The 23,281-nt window shown below is 32.0% G+C and overlaps 2 pseudogenes; one reads left to right on the top strand and one right to left on the bottom strand.

Moving 5' to 3' along the window:
• Positions 1-2,559: 2,559 nt before the first annotated feature.
• LOC125875356 (uncharacterized) lies at positions 2,560-3,462 on the top strand (annotated as a pseudogene).
• A 1,102-nt stretch (positions 3,463-4,564) lies between these two features.
• On the bottom strand, positions 4,565-13,321 carry LOC125858631 (uncharacterized; annotated as a pseudogene).
• Positions 13,322-23,281: the final 9,960 nt, after the last annotated feature.

The raw sequence follows: 23,281 nt of genomic DNA, 5'->3' as shown, positions 1-23,281 counted from the left end.
CAATAGTATAAGTGGACAAAGGTATAAGTAGACCTAGTCTTACTAGTTCAGGCGGTAAGGCCCTGGGTAAGCTCGGGTTAGCTTGTCAGGGTGAATGCAGGTAGTGGATAAGCTCGGGTTAGCTTGTCAGGGTGAATGCAGGTAGTGGATGTAACATCATTCCACCCCTAGATGTGTGTATCAGTGTATGCTATGCCTTCAAATCTTGTTGTAGATAAAAGCTGGATACTTGAGGGAAGAAGGATAGAGGGGCATGCTCATTATTTATTGAGTTTTGAATTGTATGCTACTCACTCTCGAGAAGAAAAAAGGAAGAATCTGTCCTTCCACAAATGAGTAGAATCCAATCTTCAAGTTTAGTAAATAGGTAAAAAAAAATTCCCTAAATTATTGTTATATTGGAAGTTTTATTCTTAACCTAGTTGAATTAATGTTTGAGATAAATTTTAGTAAAAATTATATAAAGCACATAGTATAATAAATAAATTACTTCTTGTCCCTACTCTTTCATAAATTACGAAATTCTCTTCTTTTTTTTGTGTTGCGGATACTTTAATATGCGGCCGGATACTTTAATTAAGAATCTGTAATTATCAGGTTAGTGCGTTAAAAAAGGGATTTTAACAGTTTTATGCGTTAATTAAGGGATTTGAAAATTAACTGTCACAATTCACGCATACGTTTAATGCAGCTGCAAATCATTCAATCTAAAATTTTGAATTTCAAAAATTTTGAAATTTTTATTTCTTGTTTTACGAAAAGCTCTAGAAATTCCAACATTTTTTTTTGGTGAAGATTTGTAATGAATATTTCCATCTTGTTAAGGCATTCAGGTATATGGGAAAGTGATGTTAGGTACGAGCGATACAAAATTGATGGCATAGTGGTTGGGGAAAATATTTCGTTGGTTAATCTCAAATCAACAATTGCAGCAGAATTAAATGTTGATGAATCAAAAAAAAAATGGAGATCAGATACGTTGTAGAAGGTAATTCATGTCCATTGTGCATTTGGAATGATATGGGGGTGAAATTGTACATAGAAGTGAAGAAACATGAGGTAGAATTTGGTATGTATCCACTATGCATTGATACATCGGATAAAAGTGATGAAGATATACATAATTTTGATTCAACAACAGGTGCAATTGTGTGTGTTGAAGGTGGAAAAATGGACACAAAGGCTCTAAGCATTGTTGAATCGAAAATTTGTGATTTTTATTACATACCAGAAATGGAGGTGGAAAATTATATATCAGATACAAATATTTCTAATGTGGAAGTGAAGCAATTGTACAAGGATAAGGCAACTCTAATGGCTGTTATGGAAAAATATAAAATTAAGCATACCTTCAATTTTAGAGTTAAGAGATCTGATAGCAAAAGGTATGTGATACTTAAATCTTATAAAATTGATGATTTTTTAAGATTTATTTGATATCGTGTTGATCATGATACACAAATAACGTGTGTATGGTGCAATTGTAGTTATTAGGTATCATAAGGGTTTCTGTTTGACAGTTTAATTGAATTTTGAATGTGCTATCTGATTTGTATATCAAATATATAATATGAGTCGTCATTGAACTGTGTGCAGATTACAATTTAACTAAAAGTCTTTGTAATAATGTATGGTGTACTGTTATTTTTATTGCAGCTACGTATTAGTATGTCATTCAGATGCTTGTTGTTGGGAATTGAAGGCGTCTGTTAGGAAAAATACGGACATATTCAAAGTGAGATACTTCAATAGTGAACATACATGTCCATTGAGGGATAGGGTATTAAGTAAGGTTCAAGCTACTGTTGGATTTCTTAGTGGTGTGACAGCTCCAAAGTTAGTGAATCATAAAAGAAAACATACTTAATTGAAGATGTTAGGGCACTATATGGAGTTGAAATTTCTTACCAACAAGCATGACGTGCAAAAGAACGTGCATTGGAGATGATTAGAGGTAAACCTGTAGACGGATACAAACAGATGCCAAAATACATATATATGTTGAACATTATGTATCCAAATTCATACATACGTATGCACAAGTCGGGAAAAAATGAGTTTATGTATCTCTTCATATCATTAAGGCCAATGATTAGAGGGTTTGAGTTTTGTAGGCCTGTTGTTGTTGTTGATGCTTCACATCTTAGCGGATCTTATCGAGGGACATTTGTATCGACAAGTACACTCGATGGGACAGGTATGACATGTTGTTTATTAATTTGAAATTTCAAGATATTAATATAACATAATGGAACAATCATATATAAAGAATCGTAATGGTATGTGTTTCAATCTGAAGGTTGTATCTTCCCATTAGCTTATGGAATTGTAGACACGGAAAATGATTGTTCATGGACATGGTTCTTCCAACACTTTAAAAATGTATTTGGTGATAGAGAACAAATGTGTGTTGTATCAGATCGAAATGAAAACATATTGAAGAGTGTAAGTATTGTTTATCTAAGTATTCCTCATTTCGCATACATATGACACCTCTGGAAAAATGTGTGTACATACTACAAGAGAAGCAGAACCATACTAAGTGATATTTTCTATTCGATGGCAAAGGCTTATCGGAAAGATGATTTTGAAAATTAATGGCTAAAGTGGAAAAAATAGATGGAAGAGTTAAGAAGTATCTTCAAGATGCTGGGTATGAAAGGTGGGCTATATCTCATGCAACTGTGAACAGGGGGAGGATGATGACTTCGAACATAGCGGAATGTATCAATGGTTGCCTTGTTGATGCACGACAATTACCTATTATAGACTTTCTGAAAGAAGTTAGAATTCTATTTGGTACTTGGAATTGCAAAAATCGAGAAATAGCATCTTATACAAAGGAAACATTAGGGAGAAGATTTGAAGAAATATTGACTATAAACGCGTCCAAATGTGTGAAAATGAAGGTACATATTTGTATTATCAATTTTTATGATTCTAGCTTTTCTTCTCGTTATATTGTTAAGTACACCAATTACAAATTCGTTTGATGTATCTGTAATTTTTAAACATTTGCAGGTAGTTGCATCTTTTGAATATATCTTTACAGTGTATGAAGGTGCGATAAGATACATTGTATGTCTTGAAAGAAAAACTTGTTCATGTGGGAGATTTCAACATGACGAGATACCTTGTGCGTACGCAATGGCTGTTTTGAAGAAGAAGAATATTAAAGATGTACATCCCTACTGCTCTGATTACTATAAACATGATGCATTAACAAACACTTATGCACTTCCAATAGAACCAATGCATGACAAAAGTGATTGGATAGCTCCAGAATCTGTTTTGGAAGAAGTAGTCTTGCCACCAAGATACAAAAAAATGCCTGGAAGGCCAAGAAAAAAGAGGAAGAAAAATCCAGATGAAAAGATTACCACAAACACGAACTGTTATGGACAATGTGGACGGGAAGGTCACAATAGAAGAACATGTACTTTCTTCCCAAAAGATTCGTAATGGGTACTATTTTATGATGCAATAAATGAATAATGTTATGTTTTGGCAACATTATTTGATTGTCAATTTATTATAAAAATTAGATTGGTATACTATGTGCTTTTTATAATTTTTACATCGATTAATAGTGCCAAATAACTGTGATGTGTGCCAAAGTTAATAGAGACAACATTTAAAAAAGGTATCATATGAATCAATTATATATCATATACATAATATTATTTTCTAAATTTTGTATCTACTAATAATAGAGTATCAGAATTTGTATTTTTTACCAATATTTATATATCATATACATAAAATTTCGATATTTTATGGACGAAATTTGAGTTTTCATGCACAAAATAATTTTCTGGAAATTAGATTGGTATACTATGTGCTTTTTATAATTTTTACATCGATTAATAGTGCCAAATAGTTGTGATGTGTGCCAAAGTTAATAGAGACAACATTTAAAAAAGGTATCATATGAATCAATTATATATCATATACATAATATTATTTTCTAAATTTTGTATCTACTAATAATAGAGTATCAGAATTTGTATTTTTTACCTATATTATATATCATATACATAAAATTTTGATATTTTATGGACGAAATTTGAGTTTTCGTGCACAAAATAGTTTTCTGAAAATTAAGTATAAGATATTTAAAAAGTTAGATTGATTTTAGTATAAAATTTGTATATGATACTTTATATCTTTGAAACTTTGTCATGAAATGATAAAACTGTATCAATTTGAAATGTTTTAGGCACCTATGTATCATATACCTAATATTTATGTAAGTAAAAAAAATTTAGTATCATCTTATAAAATATAAATTGTACAGTGTTGTGTGAACAATAATTATGTCATTTTAAGATACTTTAATTTTTGTATCATATACTTAATATGAGTGATGAAATTTTGTATCGGATTCACTGTTGTAAAATCTGCATTGACATGTATAATACTTATAATATAGAAAAATTAATATACGGTATTAAAATGCAGTGAAAACTAATTTAGAAGCGACATAAAAATTGTGAAAATAAATGCTCTTCAGAAATATAATAATTAATTACTTAGAAATATAATGTAAACTTGGAGAGGAATACTACAAAACACTTAATGTATCTTCAAAACAGTAAAACTTCACATATTTACGGTAAGTCAGTCAATAAACAACTAATCTACATTAAACAATTCATCATCTGGCAATAGAATGGAAGTAGCCTTTAGCCTTATAGGATCATCATTCGCGCTAACGTATTTAGCATTGGCCTTGTCGGTACCATATTTCCATAACAGTGTTGCATATCTTGAGCGAAGATATTCACTTTGAAAAGGAATCGATGGGACCTTGATTTCATCGCTTAGAAATTCAGCAAAAGCAGCTACATATGTTCCGCAGTCGCTGAAAACATAAAGAAGATACATTATAAATTGAAGGAAATGTGTAAATAAAGCTGGGTGGATTAAATACTGACAGGCTATCGCTTTTTTGTTGAATAATGCCTCGAGTAAATTCCACTTCAAACGGATGTTGTGGACCCATCAATTCACCAGTTTTGTTGTCTTTGTATGCATCCAATGTTGTCCAATCAATTCTGTCGGTTTTATCAAAGAATCCACTATCATGAAGGTAGTTTGGCAGGATGATAGACAACTATTTTATCTCATCAGATTGACTTTTGTTCCTTGTTCCCAAATTTGAGTCATAAACCGGATTAACCGGTTCCTTAATGTCACGATCCGAGAGTACCCCCTAGTCGTAACATGGTGTATTCGACCCCGAAGGGGCCTTATACGAGCCACATAGTCATTCATTGCATTCAATAATGAAAATAGTGCGGAATAAAAAAAAACTTATTTACATCCACACATTTGAACTTCATTAAAACAACTTTAAAAACACACAGCGGAAGTCTAAGTCTCACATGGCCATCTTAGACACAGTCACAAAACATAAGTAGGAACACAACCCTTTACAATCAAAAGAAGTCTATTAAGTCTATTACATGAACAAAAAGACTTAAAAGTCTTATCCTCGAATCCATGATGACATACCAAGTCTTGGAGGAAAGCAATCCAACACTTCAAACTAGCTAGGAGTGATCACTTGCCGGAACCTACACTTATAGAAAATAGAGAAATATGGAATTAGCACAATTAAGTACTAAGTATGATGACCATGCAAAACATGCTTTAAAAGGGACATTTTGGTTAGAAACCATGCATTATGCCACTTTTTGAAGTACCATGAATAGTTGCATAAAAGACATACAATACAAGCATAAACATCAAGTAAGTCATAATATTACCTTTAAACAATTTCAACATGAAAACCTTTACCTTGGACCTTCACCTCAAGAACCCTTATGTTATACCTCGTGCAATGTATGGATGGCGTCCCATACCACTATCCATACTAAGGTACCACATTTAGGTCACTTAAAGTAACTTATCATTCCTTTCTTTCACCTTTGCACAATATTCATACATAAGAGGTATATCATTAATTAAGACATGACAAGGGAAAATAACTCATAATATAACCCAAGTATAGCATGCATCTCATATTAAACATTCGAGAGCCAACATTCTTTAATAACCTCATTTAGGGCACATTTGTGTCACATACATTAGGATTTAGAGAAACTCACTATGACCCTCTCCAAGCCTACTCGTGCAATGTATAGGTAGCATCCCATACTACTACCTACACTTTGTAGAGCTTATCAAGAAACCATAATGAAATCTCACATGATGGGAAGTAAGCGTTTAACCGACATAGACCATGAGAGCTTGTCATGGAATCCGGTGTCATAAGTCCCCACACCGTAAAGAGGTGGTCTACTTGCCTAAGGAAGACCGATATATAGCTTAATGGATCCACTAGCTACCTATGCGGGCACATAGTTTATGGGATAAGGTAGACGATCATTGAAACTCATGCCTAACTATTGGGGGAGTTTCCATCTAACCAAATCCACTCGGTGCTTAGCCTACATTCCCATAGAATAGTTCGTTACCTTGACATTATCACATATGAGAGGTGCCATTGGCCTACCAACTCCAAATTACATTCATTAACACGTGAAAGGGTGCTTTAAGCCTACCGTTTCAAGGTTCATTTAGGAAAGCTCATTAACTCCTCTTGAAAGGGTGCCATGGGCCTACCGGTTCAAGTCTCATCATTAACCTTCATGGAAAGGTGCCATAGGCCTACCGATTCCAAGGTTCATTATAAGCTCGTGTGGAAGGGTGCCACTAGCCTACCGATCCGAGGATTCAACAATCAACAATATAATCATTTATACAAGAAAATGATGCATAAGTCTTACCAATTCAAGGTATACTTTATATTGAAGAATCCTTCATATTCTATCATCAACATTCATGAGTGTCAAATTGAGAAATAATCTTTCAATAGCAACACCTTTACGTTCATAACATGATCACATTATCTTCATTGAATTCTCATTCATATAATGTCATGATAACACTCCAATTTCTCATACTATGCCTTTAAGGCCATGGTCACAATACATTTCATAATTAAACACCTCCACCATAAGTGGATCAAACCAAGCAAGAACAATTTTTATCCATAATATGAGATTAAGCTAACTTACCATCCTCCAAAGCCATAATCAACAACACTCAAGTCCCAACCATTTTTCTTACCACAAGAGAATTCATCCATAACTTGCCCATAAGGCCACAATCCTCAATTCATCCATATACCAACAATACACCATAAAATAAGCATGGGTAATGACATACTCCAACAATCTAAAGACATTTAAACAAGTTTGATTCATATACATTCATTATCAAGCAACCCACTTCATAAAGGCATAAACTAGGAATAGAGAGAAATCATGGGTTCTTGAAGAAGTTTCATATAAAATCATCTTAAAATCATAAATACAACTTCAATTCACCAATATAATGACTTTGAAAACATTTTACCCATGAACCCATACCTAGAATAGAAAATAGAAATTTTGTTCTTTGAAGACTTTTGAAACCCTTTTTAATGGACTCCTTGAAGGAAAGATAATCAAGGATCAAGGGTCACCATACCTTTGCTATGATTCCCCAAGAAAATTGATGAAGAAAGCCTTGAATCCAAGCCCTAGCTCCAAGTTCTTCTTCTTCTTAATGGAGGATTGTAGAGAGGGAAATGTTTTAGGGATGGGAATTGAATTAATGGTATCTAGGAAATAATATATGCCCTTTGGAAAAAAATTCGTCCAACACTTAGAAAAAAAATGGGGCGGGTGAACAGTAAAATTAGCTACTGGAAATTGCCTTTTTCTGCCGGACAGATTTTACGAAAATGGGCATAACTTCTTCGTCCGAACTCCGAATGAGATGAAACGAAGTGCGTTAGGTAGCTAACTCAAAGGGCTTTCCATGGATATATTATTGGCCACCCAAATAATTTGTGTGCTAGGAGATATGACCCTTCAAAGTAGACCCTTGAAAAAGGCTTCACTTTGAAATTTCGGATTTTGATACGGTTGCTCTAAAATTTGGGTTAGACCCATTTCCCACTCAATTTGACCCTCTAAACAAGAATATGAAGTCGGATTTTTGAAAAACGAAACGGATCTTTTTATATAGAGCTAAACAAGTTTCCGGTAACTTCCGAAGCACATTTTTAAGAACTTTTTGGGTCAAATTCAAATATAATCATTTCATTAAGTTCTCGACTCCAAATTCACATGTGAGGCTCTAGTTTCACTCTATCATTTTCGGGTCGTTACACTTAAAATAACAACAGCCAACACCCAATGAAATTCTTCATCACAGTTGATCGGAATATATACCTCATCTACTAGATGCCATGGTAAAGTAGCAGAGACAGAAAAACCATTGATGACGTCTTTGGTGGATCTTTCATATACAGATACAACATCAGCTCGGGCAATGTGTTGATGTGTACTGAGAGTATCATCTGTAGGACTGCAATAGTACCTTTTGTATGCATTTTTTATATAGGTATTGAACAAGCAGTTGCATGTAGTGTATCTGTATTGATCCATGCTTCTTAGTTTTGACTTCTTGCATAGATAATAAAAAATTACATCTATGTGCTGCAAAATTAAAGAAAAAAAGAACACAATACATAAAACAACAATATATGATAAAAAGTATATGATACATGTAACAATTATACAACACAATTAGTAATCTGGTTTTTTTGAGTTACACATGTTAATTGTGTATCGAATACATAATTGTATTGTATATTGTACCTGACCAGTCCAACATTTTTTTGGCTGTGACATAGTATAAAATCAGTGCTTGTCCAAAGGAAATGCGACAACAAAATCCATATAATCAAAAGCCAAATAGAGCATTTTTGCCTCTATATTTATCATCCAAAGGTTTCCTATGAGAATGATTATAGTAACATAAGAATAAGCTAATACAAAATAATAGTATAGAAATAATATAAAAAGAAAACTTACTTATTCGAATATTCTTTGCGAACAAGATACATTAATAAAAAAACTTACTTGTTTGCATGTGTTTTGAGGAGTCCCTTTTGTATCCACTGGGAGTACTCTTGCAATAAAAGTGACGAAACTTGGTAGGTGATGCCACATCCTTCAAATGGAGTATATGGGCGAATGTCATCGTCTATTTTCCCTTTGCCCTTATCGCTAGATCCAAAAGTATTCACATAAGGAGACTGCAAAATCTTTGAAGGGATTCTGTTACGTGGAGCTGGAGTCTTTGTATCAAGATTGTGTGCAGATTCCTTGATTGGAAGTTGGGCGGGTAGCTGGCTATCAGATAGAAAATCTTCACTGTTGGTTAGCTGTGGAGGAATGATTACACTCAGTGGTGCGACATTAATTGGCTCGTTTGAAAGTTTGTAGACAATTGCATCTATGACTGTTTCAGTGCCAGATGGAATAGATGCCGCTTTGGAAGAATCCTACATGATATCAGTAAATTATAAGAAAATAGTACAATTTATACGCAATTGTTGACATTTGCATTAAACAATTTAGAATCAGACAGATGTATCAACAATTACTGGATTTGAAGTATGTCTTTTGGAGTCTTGTTTAATTGAATCAGCAACAACTTTATCACAGCTCAATACTTTTGTGTGCAATCGTGTGACCTTATGTACTGCATCCTCCTAATAAACAGAATATTACACAACATTTCGATTTAGTTTCAAAAATAATTAATTATAACAATTCAAAAGCTCTTAACTTACCACTTCCTTATTATGAACAAACTCTTCTATCGAAAAATCACTATGGTGTATTGTGGGTATAACATTTGTTGAATCTTCCATAGTCTGATCCTTAATGGATGTCTCATCAATCTGTGTTTGTAAACGGATATATTAAGATGCAATTACAAAGTATCTGTTACTAGTGATTCAAAAAAAAAATAGTATCAACCGAGATTTATGTGTTTATTGTACACCAATGATACACAAAAAAACAATGATTATTTCATTATATGAATTAAAATTAATAATGTATCAGTCATTTGTAAATTATACATTGTTAATAATGTAATTTTAATGAAATTAACTAATGATTGAAAGTCATTAAGTTGTATAATTAAATTCAAGTATCATATGCATACCTTTGCAACATTTACTTCGTTAACATGTCGTTGTTCAACCTCCACATCATTTGCATCAACATCATGATGAACAGTTGCAAAATCTTTATTGAATGACTCTTCAATCTATGTTTGTAAAACAAAATATAAGGAAGGAATTATAAAGTATATGTAAATTTAAGTATCATATGCATACCTTTGCAACATTTTCTTCATTAACAAGTCGTTGTTCAACATCCACAGCAGATGCATCACCATTGTGATCAACAGTTGCAAAATCCATGTGTATAGGTGAAATGGATTGTTGGAATAATTGATCAGAAGCAAATTCTAAATCAACATTACCTTTGACTATTGAATCATCCACTATATGTGGCATAGAAATGTCACCTATGTCCTTTATGATGCAAAAATTGAGTATAACACAAAACTAAAAAGATAATCTAAAAAATAAAAATACTACCTTATCACTTTTGTTATCTTTCGCTGCCACTGCTTTCATCAACTCAGAATGATTTTTTATAATTAATGTCTCAAGAGCTCCAATTTTTTGGTCAATTTGGATTCAAATTAAGCATAGCAAGTGAGATTATAAATAACAATGAAAATGTTTAAATGACATAGTTATGTTTACTTACATAAGACTTAATGTGACCCTTCAGATCCTCGAGTCTTGCATTGTCCGATGATGTTCTTCGGGGAACTGTATTAAGATGAACACCAGATACATTATCAAACTTTAGGGGTTGTGAAATCGAAGTTTGAAATGACTGATTCTTTTGCACGTCTGGTGTTGTCTTTAAAACCAGAAACATCGTCTGGTCGCACCTCTTCCTGATTAGCAACTGATGTGGCTGACCGATTTAGAGGTACATGACTATTATTTGGTAAATCAAGTGATTCGAGTTCCTCTTGAGTTGGTTGCACGTTAAAACAATCATTCTATAGAAACAAAAATTAAAACATCGTTAGAACTATTTAAATAATGTATCACAAATGAAACAATAAAGTAACAATGGATGCTATATACTAATTACCTCAATAAAGATGTTTTCCATAAACATCTCGTATTTAGGCCTTGCACCCACAACTTTCCAATTGCATACTCTTGGTATACTATTTCCTTCTCTAACAGCTATCTCGTTATGCATTGCCGACGCACATTCATATACCCAAATATTAAATGCGTAAGGAAATCCATTCAACCGATACATTTGTTTGTCAGGTTTGTGCTCTTTCCTAAATGATTTCATTAACTTCGTGAAGGCAAGTTGTCCCCACAAAAACTGTTTATAGCTGCCATCTTCTACCATAAAGAAATCTTCTATAGGAATTGGTGCATCACCGAGTTGGGAGAAAACAAACGTATGAATGAAATACAATATAGCCATCTGAAGAGCATCATCATTGTTGTCCCAAATACCCAACTCAAAACGATCTACCAGCCTTCCTTTGATTACGTTATAATTTGGACCAGGAAAGTATCGCTGAACCAGCGTACTAATTTTTGAAATCGGATATGTAAAATCTTTAACATTTTCGGTACACTTGAGACCAGTAATAATTGCAAATTCTCTAATAGAAAATTGCAATACATTTCCTTTAGCATGTCGAATATGGATTTCTTTGTCTAAATTATCATGCTTAACCTCTAGAAGATATAAACATTTGGTAATTTGCCTTGGTAGTGGCACTTGGGGATATTAAGGTACTGGCCAAATATGGTATCCTTAAACATGTTCATACCTTCATCCTTTATTGACAATTCTAAGTTTTCTTTAAAATTAGAATTGTAAGTAGGACCAAACTTTAAAGGTTGCTTTGGAATATGTTTAATCACATATTTCATATTCTGCAATTACAGAAAGATAAATGATGTTGATCAATAATTATATCGATAAATGATGCATACATAACTAAAAGAGAAATATTATAATTGATTCAAAATATGGTGTTTCAGATCATTTTATACTTAGTATGCCAAAATTGCATGACTGATACAAGAAATCATATTACTTATGTATATACATTGGCTTCTATTTAAACATGATACAAAATGTTAACTAACATATATGATAAATTCTGTTTTCGCATCATTCATGTGCATATCTACGAATATGATACATTGTACAACAAATAACCTCTATATCATACAACGAATTGAACGCCTATCTTAAATACAAATCGCAGCACATAAAACTTGCCTTAAACTAGTGTTTCATCTACAAATGTAAAACAAATACTTATTTTTCTATCATCTACATATATGAATCACAAGTAAAAGATATTTTATTTCAACAATGAAACTTGAATATCAACAAGTAACAGATACTTTATTTCAAGAATGAAACCTTAATATCAACAATAAGATATCAGCAATTGATAAACAGATATATGAATCACAATTAACAGATACTTTAATTCAACAATCAACATTTCAGAATATACCAAGATACTTTATTTTACAACAATGAAACCTTAATATCAACAATAAGATATCAGCAATTGATAAACAGATATATGAATCACAATTAACAGATACTTTATTTCAACAATCAACATTTCAGAATATACCGAGATACTTTATTTTTCAACAATGTGTTTCATCAACAAATGTAAAATTTATACTCAATATCAACATCAGTGTTTCCGATAAAAAACTCCAAATTTTTCAATATATACAATAAAACTATAATTTTCAACCATATCTTTCATCTACAAATTTAAACGTAAAACTCAAACCCAAACAATCAGTGTTTCTACAGATTACAATATACACTAGATACGTTTATTTTTCAACAATGTGTAAAATTAAAAGCAAAAGATAGACATACCATGGGTAGTGTTGGTCGTAAAATGGGAGGGGCAACCTTTCTACCCCTTTTCTTTTTAGTTTTTGCATCCTTTGCTTTAGATGATGACCCCACTTTCGTTTTCGATTTTCTGTTGGAAGAAGTTCGATTCGCCATTAATGCCGTTGCATGCAAGCTTTCAGATCTCTGTTCATTCAAGTTTCGGTGTTCATATTCATAAATTTGTTCATTGTTAGGTGTTATTAATTGGGAAATCCCAATATTAAAAGACGGATGATCCATTGTGACAAATAATCCAAAATCGATTGAAACAAAAAATTGATTTTGGAAGAAAATGAAGAAGAAGAAGAATACCTATTTTGAACTTTGACACTATTGAATCGTTTGAAAATCAAATTGCTTTGAAAGCGGTAACTGATTTGGTAGTGGGAGAGATTATAGGCGAGATTTTGGGGGTGAGGAAGATGAGTTTGATTTCTTTCACAATAAAGTATCCGGAAAAGAGGAATTGGAGAAAAGTAGGGATTTTTGAATTTTTATGAAAGAGAAGGAATTAATTGATAATATGTAAACATATGTAGTGTACTTTAGTAATTTTGCCTAAATTTTAATTGAGAGTTGTGTGAGAGGTGAAATGGCGTCGAAAGGGCATGTCCCAAAGAACACATACCAAAATGGGTTGTTGGTCAGCCTTTTGGCGAACTGCATGTTTCCTTAACGTGACCATTGAAAGTCTATTTGTTAAGACCTTAAAAATATGGGAAAATTTTCAAAACAACATTTTAGTATTTAATTAGAATTCCTTAGCTTTACTTTTAATATTCATTAAAAATAGTTATATTTTATTTTGCTGTGGGGCTGATTTATGTTTTTTTTTTCTTTTGTTTAACTTGATAGAATATAACTAGGAAATAATAAATTGGAGAAAATCAGAGAAGAGAATATTTAAAAGGACAAATTACGTAACTACACTCCTTTACTTAATTACCTTAATATCCATTTATCCCTACTTATTTCAAAATTTTCAAAAATCCCTTATTTACCTATGTATCCCGTGCACAACGCTATGTATCCCGCTATGTGGAATGTATCAAACGCTATGTATCCCGTGCACAATGCTATGTATCCCACTATGTGGAATGTATCAAATCTAATGTATCCCGTGCACAACGCTATGTATCCCGCTATGTGGAATGTATCAAACCTAATGTATCCCGTGCGCAACGATATGTATTCCGCTATGTGGAATGTATCAAACCTAATGTATCCCGTGCACAACGCTATGTATCCCGCAAACATCATTTTTAAGAGATTTTTGGTAAATAGAAAACTAGAAGGGATAGGATATTATTTAGTACTTATAATATGTGGTTCCTATAATTTATACTATTTAAAATAAGGTAAATATTGCTGATAATTTTCAGTAGTTATGTTATAGTCATCAATCGACCAAAAAAGGGCGCTTCTCTCCCTTATTCCTCAAACTCCATTATCGATTTTCAATTCTCCATTGATAATCCTTATTTTTCGTAGAATTCAAGTCGGTTGATTATCATTTTTTGCTGGAAAAATAGGAGATCGATATCAGTGAAGAAGATTTTGAAAACAAAATTAAATCCATAGGAGAGAATCGGCGAAATACATATTTGGCAGGCAAATTCTAATTTGATCATCGAGCTATAATCGATTCGGTATTCAAAAACTCGTTGAATAATTAATTTGTTTGAAATAATTTTCGAATTTCATTTGTTTTGAACAAAAATCAATAAAATTTTATTTCGAATTTGAATCGTTTCGAATATAGCAATTGAAAGTTTTATTATGAATACATATTGATTTTGGTACAGAAGTTGATTTTGAATGGATTTGAAATATTGTATGTTGACTGCTTACAAAATAAGTTTGAATACAAATTTAGTTGATGTTTTATAAATTAGACATCTTCATATAATATATATTTGGAATTTCAAAATACATTTTGTAGTCGTCTAGTTGGATACAATGATATTTTTTTGTATGTTAACTGCTTGGAATTCAAAATAATTTGGGATGCAATTTAGTTGATGTTCTACAAGTAGACATTGAATATAATATATTTTTGAAATACAAAACATAAGAGAAATATATTTCCCCGGTTATGGAATACAATTTTTCTGAAATACAAATTGTGTTTGTTACTATGATTGTAAACTTGTATGTATTGATGACTGGGATACAAATATTGTTGGAATACATTGTAGCTATGGGGGCATTAGCTTTCTAATCATGGGAAGGAATGAAGAAAATCGCTATATTGATTACACAATAGAGGCGATTATGATTAAAGAGTATGCAACCTTTAGAGATTTAGTGGAGGAAATTGTTAAACAAATTGGTGTTGATTTGAGATACAATTGTATGAAATTGAAGTACAAGATAGAAGGTAGCAATACCCCTCTGAAATACACAATGAAATGGGTGTAAGAGTGTATGTGTCCTTAAAGAAAGAAAGCAAGAATTTGGCAAAGTAGCCCATGTGTGTAACTGTATTTGTGAAGGATTGTGAATTATTTTATAGAAATATTCAAGAAGAATGGGTTGGTAGGTGTGGATTAGATAGAGGTGATACAACTGATACACGAGCAATGATGCTTTGTGTGCCATTCGTGAGCGATGTGATAAATTGTGATATTATTTCAAACACCAATCAAAAGGAAGTAATGGTACATCAAGTTTACAAGGACAAGAAAACTCTAAAAGGTGTGATGAAGCGATATGCAATTGATCATAGAGTTTCAGTGGAAAACAAACATGTCAAATCAAATCAAGTATGTATATTTGTATACTTTTATATTTGTCTTTAATTGATTATTCATATCGACGAGCACTTTATAATGTATTCAGTATATTCTTATTCATTTGAACAACTATACACTTATTTGTGTGTCTGAGAATGTGGATGATAATGAAGTCATCTAAAATATCAATAAATCGAAAATGTTTAGAATTAAAAAGTTCTTAAATGACCATACATTTCCTTTGAAGGACCAGGTGTATTGCGTAACATATCGCACCTAGAAATGACTATAAAGAGTTTAAAATATGAAAATATTGATTTTTTGGAAATAATAAGGAAGTTTGGAAATTTTTGTCTTAGTTAAGAAAGTGAGTTTTGTACATTTTCAAATGGCCATAACTTCTATTTCAAGATGAGTTAGGAGCATCTCTTGGTATGGTTGGAAAGCCCTTGGAGATATCTTTCCAATGCCACCAAGTTTGCGCGATTTCGACATCATATGAGTGAGATGTGCCTTTCGGAAGTTGGGCTGTTGGATTGAGGAAAGTCCCAATCCAGAGTTAGGGAAGGGTAAAGTAGTCCTTTCTCTAATTTATTTCCTAATTCGTTTTTGGGGATTTATTGGGGTAAAACCTTATTTTGGTCAGATTAGTAAAATTAAATTCACACTTAGGGCTTGGAGAAAAGAGAAAAGAAGAAAGAAAGGGAGAAAAGCCAAGATTTCGCCAAGAACGTCAAGTGTTTGGAGTGGAATTTATCATGGGTGATCCCTATTAAGGTATGTGAGATATTTTAGTGATGGGTTAGTTCACCCACACCCCAACTTGTTTCAATTCAGCGATTTTGAGTTGTTCATATGTTAAAAAGTGAAGTTCTTGAAGGACATCGTTAAGTTCTTGATTGGTTGTGTTGTTGAAGTTTCTTGTTGATTTGATTCATGTTTCTGGGTGGATTTTCAAGTTAGATCTATTGTAAGTTGAGAGTACTTATGACCCTAAGTGTTTGGGGAAAGAACTAGGGAAGATTGGAGGGTTTAGAGATGAAAAACGAAGGAGAAAAGTCGGAATTTGTTTGGTAAAAAGGGTGGGGCGCCGCACTAGCCAGCGCGCCCCAAACCAGTGTATGAAGTTTTGGCCTTGGGGCGCCGCTCCAGCCAGCGCACCCCAACATGTTCTCTGAAGTTTGGGGCCTGGTGCCCCACGCCTCTCAGAGTGCCAAGGATGCCAGTGCACCCTATTCTTCCCCCATTTTTTTGTACTTGTTCCTAAGTGATGTACCTATGTTTTCTAGTTGATTCCAACACTCTAAGGTACATCTAAACATCATGCAATCATCCATAAACATGAGATCATGAACCTTGAATCCATAATCCAATTCAAGGAAAGTTAAGATAAAGTCAAAGAAGTTAAGAAGCAAGTTAACGCAAAGTTTCTTAAAGTTTTCAAAAGTCTTTAACAATGTTTTAAGTTCGTTTTAAGACTCAAGTTTTCAAGTTAAGCAAAGAGTAAAGAGTTGAGTTCATTTCTCAAAAAGCTAATAGGGAACTAAGTATTCCCAAAGAAGTTTATAAATGTTTTCACATTTGAGCAAGAAAGGGGAACATCGATTTCAAGAGAGCTTTTAAGCTAAGTTTTGAGTAATTACCTCAATTCAAAGAAAGAGTGTTGTTTTTACAAACATATAAGCTAAGTATATTTTGGGAGTAGTATTGAGCACCGATATGGGGATGCGAGTTCATATTAACTCAAGTCCATAAACCATGTAGCCATCATGGGTAGTAAAGGATCATACTTTTTAGATGACTCCTTAAGATGCTTTCAACATAGACTAGTGGATCCACTAAGTTAAGCGTTCTATATGAAGGCAAAGTATAGGACAGTTCTGGCAGTGTGGGCAAGACGATGTATCACCACTTAGGCTCATAGTGGTGGTTGTCGGTTAAAGAATCTTCCACAAAAGTTATATTACTTTTATATATAAGTAAAGTTGAGTTTGTTATTGCTTCATCTTTAATGAACTAAGTTGTTTATACTATTTTACAAGCTTTACATATATATTGCATGTGTCTTATTGCTTTATATTTAGTTTAGTTATTCATGAGTTGTACAGAGCCAAGGTAAGTGTTCCTTCTTACTCTTTTCAAGCTTAAGTTGTTGTTTAGCATTCCAACTCGCATACTCGTACATTTAATGTATATATGCCAGCTGGCCTACATCGTTCTATGATGCAGATGCAGGTAACCAGGATCAGCATCCATCGCCTCGTTGATCCAGTTGAACACTCAGAGTCAATGGTGAGCCTCCGTGCATTCCGGAGGACTCTTTTATTCGCTTTCTAGTTTAGTTCATTAGGATGTTGTGGGGTTTGTCCCAACATCCATCTCAGTTGTTTAGAGGCTTCATAGACAATTAGTAATTCAGTTGTCTTTACATTATCATTCAGATGTTGTCTAAAGACTAAGTTGCCATTTTGGTTAAACTATTATTTCTCAAGTTATGCATGAGTTATTTTTTCTTATGTTTAAGTCTTCTTAGTTAAGTAAGTCAGGTCAAGGGTTCGCTTGAGGCCAGCAATGGTTTTTGAGTGTCAGCCACGTCCAGGGTGTAGACTCGGGGCGTGACATATTGTCAGCGACAAGCAACAAGCAATCTGGTTGGAGGGATAATCCAGACTAAACCAGTGAATCACAAAACGAAGTTAACACCAAAATATATACAAGATGGTGTTAGACGTGACCTTGGAGTAGATGTAACCTATGCAGTGACATGGAGGGCTAAGGAAAAGGTTGTGACTTCATTAAAGGGGACACCATCTGATCTTATAGTAAATTGTCGAGTAATTACTTATACATATCGGCTACTACCCTAGATCGCATATAAGGATGAAGAAAATCGATGAAAATCAGTTTTTGTATCTGTTTGTTTCTCTTTCCGTTCATAAAGAATTTTGATAGTTGTAGACCAATTATTATAGTGGATGACAATCATCTCAGAGGGACTTATAATGGTACATTTATACATGTCAGTACTCTAAATGGAGAAGGTAATTGATATATAATGGATACAATATGATTCAGTTTTTAGAATTGTGTTTTTTTTTATGAAATATTGTTTTTTATCATTTGTATTCAAGAAATATTTTACCACTAGAGGTATTGTTGATTCGGAGAATGATGTATCCTGGATTTGATTCTTTGAACAGTTTAGGGAAGCTCGTGGTGTATAAGTAAACATGTGTGTTGTATTCGATAGGAACAAGAGTATTATAAAGGCAGTTTCGAGGGTATACAATGGAGTCCCACATTATGTTTGCACATGGCACTTTCGAAAGCCAATTGTGTGATTTTCCATACAGTGTCTTTACATTTTTCCACAGATGTCTTGTGCAAGCATAACGTGAGACTCCATTGTATATCCTCAAAACTGCATTTATAATACTCTCGTTCCTATCCAATACAACATACATATTTTCTTTTACACCATAAGATTTTCTAAACTATTCAAAGAATGAAGTCCGAAATGCATCATTCTTCGAATCAACAATACCATACGTTAGTGGCAATATATTTCTTGAATACAAATGATAAAAAAAAAAAAATATTGCATAAAAAAAAATACAATTCTAAAAGCTAAATCAAATTGTACTCATTATAGATCAATTATCTTCTCCATCTAGAGTACTGATAGACACAAATGTACCATTATAAGTCCCTTTGAGTTGGCTGTTATCCACTATAACAATTGGTCTACAACTTTCAAAACCCTTTATGAATGGAGAGAGAGACAACCAGATACAAAAAAAAAAAAACTGATTTTCATCGGTTTTCTTCATCCTTATATGCGGTCTAGGGTAGGTAGTCCAATATGTATAAGCAACTCAACAATTTACTATAAGAATCAGATGGTGTCCCCTTAATGAATTCACAATCTTTTCCTTAGCTTTTCATGTCACTACGTAGGTTACATCTACTTCAAGGTCTAGTCTAACATTATCTTGTATATCCTTTGGTGAACTTCTTTTTATGATTCACCAGTTTAGGTTTGATTATCCCTCCAACCAAATTGCTTGTTGCTTGTCGTTGACAATACACCTGATCCTTCGAGGAACATGTATTTTCATTTAATAACTTTTTAATTCTAAATTTTTCTGATTTATTGATATTAAATGACTTCATTATCCATCCACAGTTCTCAGACACACATATAAGTGTATAACTATACAAATGAATAAGAACACAAATACACATAATACAATATAAAGTGCTCATCAATACAAATAATCAATTAAAATAAATATAAAAGTATACAAATGCACATACATGATTTGGTTTGAAATGTCTGTTTTCCCCTGGAACCTATGATCAATGGCATACTGCGTCATCACAGCTTTTAAAGTTCCCTTGTTCTTGTAAACTTGATCTACCATTACTTCCTTTTGATTGATGTTTGAAATAATATTGCAATTTATCACATCCCTTACAAATGCCACACTAAGTATTATTGCTTCTGTATCAGTTGTATAACCTCCATCTAATCCACATATACCAACCCCTTCTTCTTAAAGATTTCTATCAAATAATTCACAACCCTTCACAAATACAGTTACACACACAAGATACTTTGTCGAATTCTTACTTTTTTTCTTTAACGACACATACACTCTTACACCCATCTCATTGTGAATTTTCAAAGGGGTATTGCTACCTTCTATCTTATACTTCAACTTCATACAATTGTATCTCAAATCAACACCAATTTGTTTAGCAACTTCCTCCACTAAATATCTAAAGGTTGCATACTCTTTCATCATAATCGCCTCTATTGTGTAATCAATATAACAATGTTTTTCGTTCCATCTTTCAGAATGCATGATCAAAATATTAATGCTTCCCATAGCTACATTGTATTCCAACAATATTTTTATCCCAGTCATCAATACATACAAATTTACAATCATAGTAAACACAATTTGTATTTTAGAAAAAAATTTATTCTACGATTGGAAAATGTATTTTTATTATGTTTTGTATTCCAAAAATATATTATAGTCAATGTTTACTTTGTAGAACATCTTTACTTTGTAGAACATCAACTAAATTGTATCCCAAATTATTTTGAATTCCAAGCAGTTAGCATATTATTTTTTTAAGTATTCAATCATTCTCTAATTGTATCCCAACCAGATGACGACAAAATGTATTTTAAAACTTAAATATATTTTCCATCACATTCATCCAAACATACATATTTTCACTCACACTGAGAATCACAATTTATATTTTTAAAAAACATTGTATTTCAAAACAAAAAAAAAAGTGTTTTTATATGTTTAATTTGTATTCCAAATATATATTATATGAAGCTGTCTAATTTATAAAACATCAACTACATTTGTATTCAAACTTATTTTGTATTCAAAGCAGCCAACATATAATATTTCAAATTCATCCAATCATTCAATCGATGTATCAAAATCAACTTTTGTATTAGAATCAAAATGTATTCATAATAAGACTTTCAATTGCTATATTCGAAACAATTTGAATTCGAAATAAAACTTTATTTTATTTGTTCAAAACAAATTGAACTAGAAATTTATTCCCAAAAAAAAAAAATAACAATTCAATGAGTTTTTGAATACCTGATCGATTATAGCTCGAAGATCAAAATGAAATTTGCCTGCCAAATATGTATTTCATCAATTATCTCCTATGGATCCAATTTTGTTTTCAAAATCTTCTTTACTGATATTGATCTCCTATTTTTTCAGCAAAACATGATAACCAATTGACTTGAATTCTAGGAAGAAAAAAGATTATCAATGGAGACCTGAAAGTCGATAATGGAGTTTTAGTTGTATTCTTCCAAGTTAATTAAAAGGAAAAAAATACATAAATCAGCCTCATAACAAACTTAAATAAAGCTATTCTTAATAACTATTGAATATACACCTAAGGAGTCCTATTAAATGCTAAAGTGTTGTTGTTTTGAAAATTTTCTCATATTAATTCTTTACCAATACATACGATTTTATTATTTTGTAGCCTTCCGGCTTTGCTTTAAACTTGCATAATCAGCTTTTGAAACCAAATGGGCCTTTGCTAACTTTCACATTTAACAAACATAAAAATCATATTTGCATGTTATAGCTATAGTTTGCATAATTGCGGTCCATAACAAGTTTTATGTTTGCTCTAGAACTTTTGATTTGTATAATTCACTAGATACATCCAATTTTATACAAATTGTTCAGTTTTGTATAAATTCATTTATACATTGTAATTTGTATAATAAGATCTGTATTTGTATAATTATAAGTGTATATGACGAAAATATATGTATTTGTATTTGTATTTGTATATACACTTTTCTCTCGCTTTATACATTTTATACATCTTATACCGAAATGTATAAAATGGCTAATTGTATACCAAATCAGATGGCAAAAAAATGGGATGTTTGCTGCGAATTACAATAAAATAAACTATGGCTATAACATTTAATTTGAGATAAAAATTTGCTATTTCATATAATTTTCCCAATTAAGATGGTACAAAAAACAAAAATTCAACTTAAAAATCATGTTTTAATTTCATAAAACATCATTTAAATTAAATTTGATATTTATTTTTTTAGTGTACCTAATCATCAATAAAAAAATTTACTTACTATTTGATTTTGGGAAATTTTTTGCTACGTCATTGTTGAGGAGGTGTAAGAGAATATGGTCATGATCAAACATGTTACAAGGATGCATATCTTTTTGGAGAATTATACACAAATCTCACAGTGTTAAGAGCTAATTATATTTTATCACTATTTTTTTAAAAAAATTTTATAAAAATTTCTTAAATTTGGTGGAATCTGAATACATTCCAAAACGTCTGATACATCGCGTCTTGATTTCAAATACATCACTCAACATCCTGATATTTGATCGCATAAAACGATATATCTGAGAATATGAGAGAGTAGAGATTTTTGTAATTTTTTCAAATGGTAGGAAATTTTAAAAAGTATGATAAAATAAATTGTGTATTTAGGTTATTTTTCCTAAGGTTATTTTGATGGCTATTTACGAATTGCCCATTGGAGTAGTTTAATTAAGTCGGTTTCAAATGTGAGCTTCGGATATCGGATGGGAACCAAAAAAAAAAAGTCGATTTTAAATGTTAATTTGTGCACCAACACACCCATTGCTACTTTGTTAGGGTTAATATGTATAAAAAGAAATCACGTTTTACTCAGAGATATTATCTACCTTCTTCAAATGAAAAACCTAGTCATGAAAGTATTGAAAATACAGTTGAATTTGTAGTACTATTTCGAGTTCAAATTTCAATAATTACCCAACCTTTATTTTTTAATTAGACTTCTATTTTCATCCACCAAATGGCATAATTCATAAGACCAAGAGGAAGATAGTAAAAAGATAATATCCTAGTCAGAGGATTAAAATAAAAATTAAAAAAAATATATTTTTAAATTTAAGGCGTAAGTCATCCACAACCATTCAAAATTGTCCTCATATTTCACTTAGACACCTCAATTAAGGCTTGTATCTATTAAATACCTTATTTGTTCAAAAGTCATTCCTATTAAACACAAAATGTTGACATGACTAAAAATGTGTTTTC

The sequence above is a fragment of the Solanum stenotomum genome, chromosome 1 (genome assembly GCF_019186545.1).
Source record: "Solanum stenotomum isolate F172 chromosome 1, ASM1918654v1, whole genome shotgun sequence".
NCBI classification, from domain to species: Eukaryota; Viridiplantae; Streptophyta; class Magnoliopsida; order Solanales; family Solanaceae; genus Solanum; species Solanum stenotomum.
Note: the sequence above shows the minus strand (reverse complement) of the source record. Positions and strands in the feature narration are given on the sequence as shown.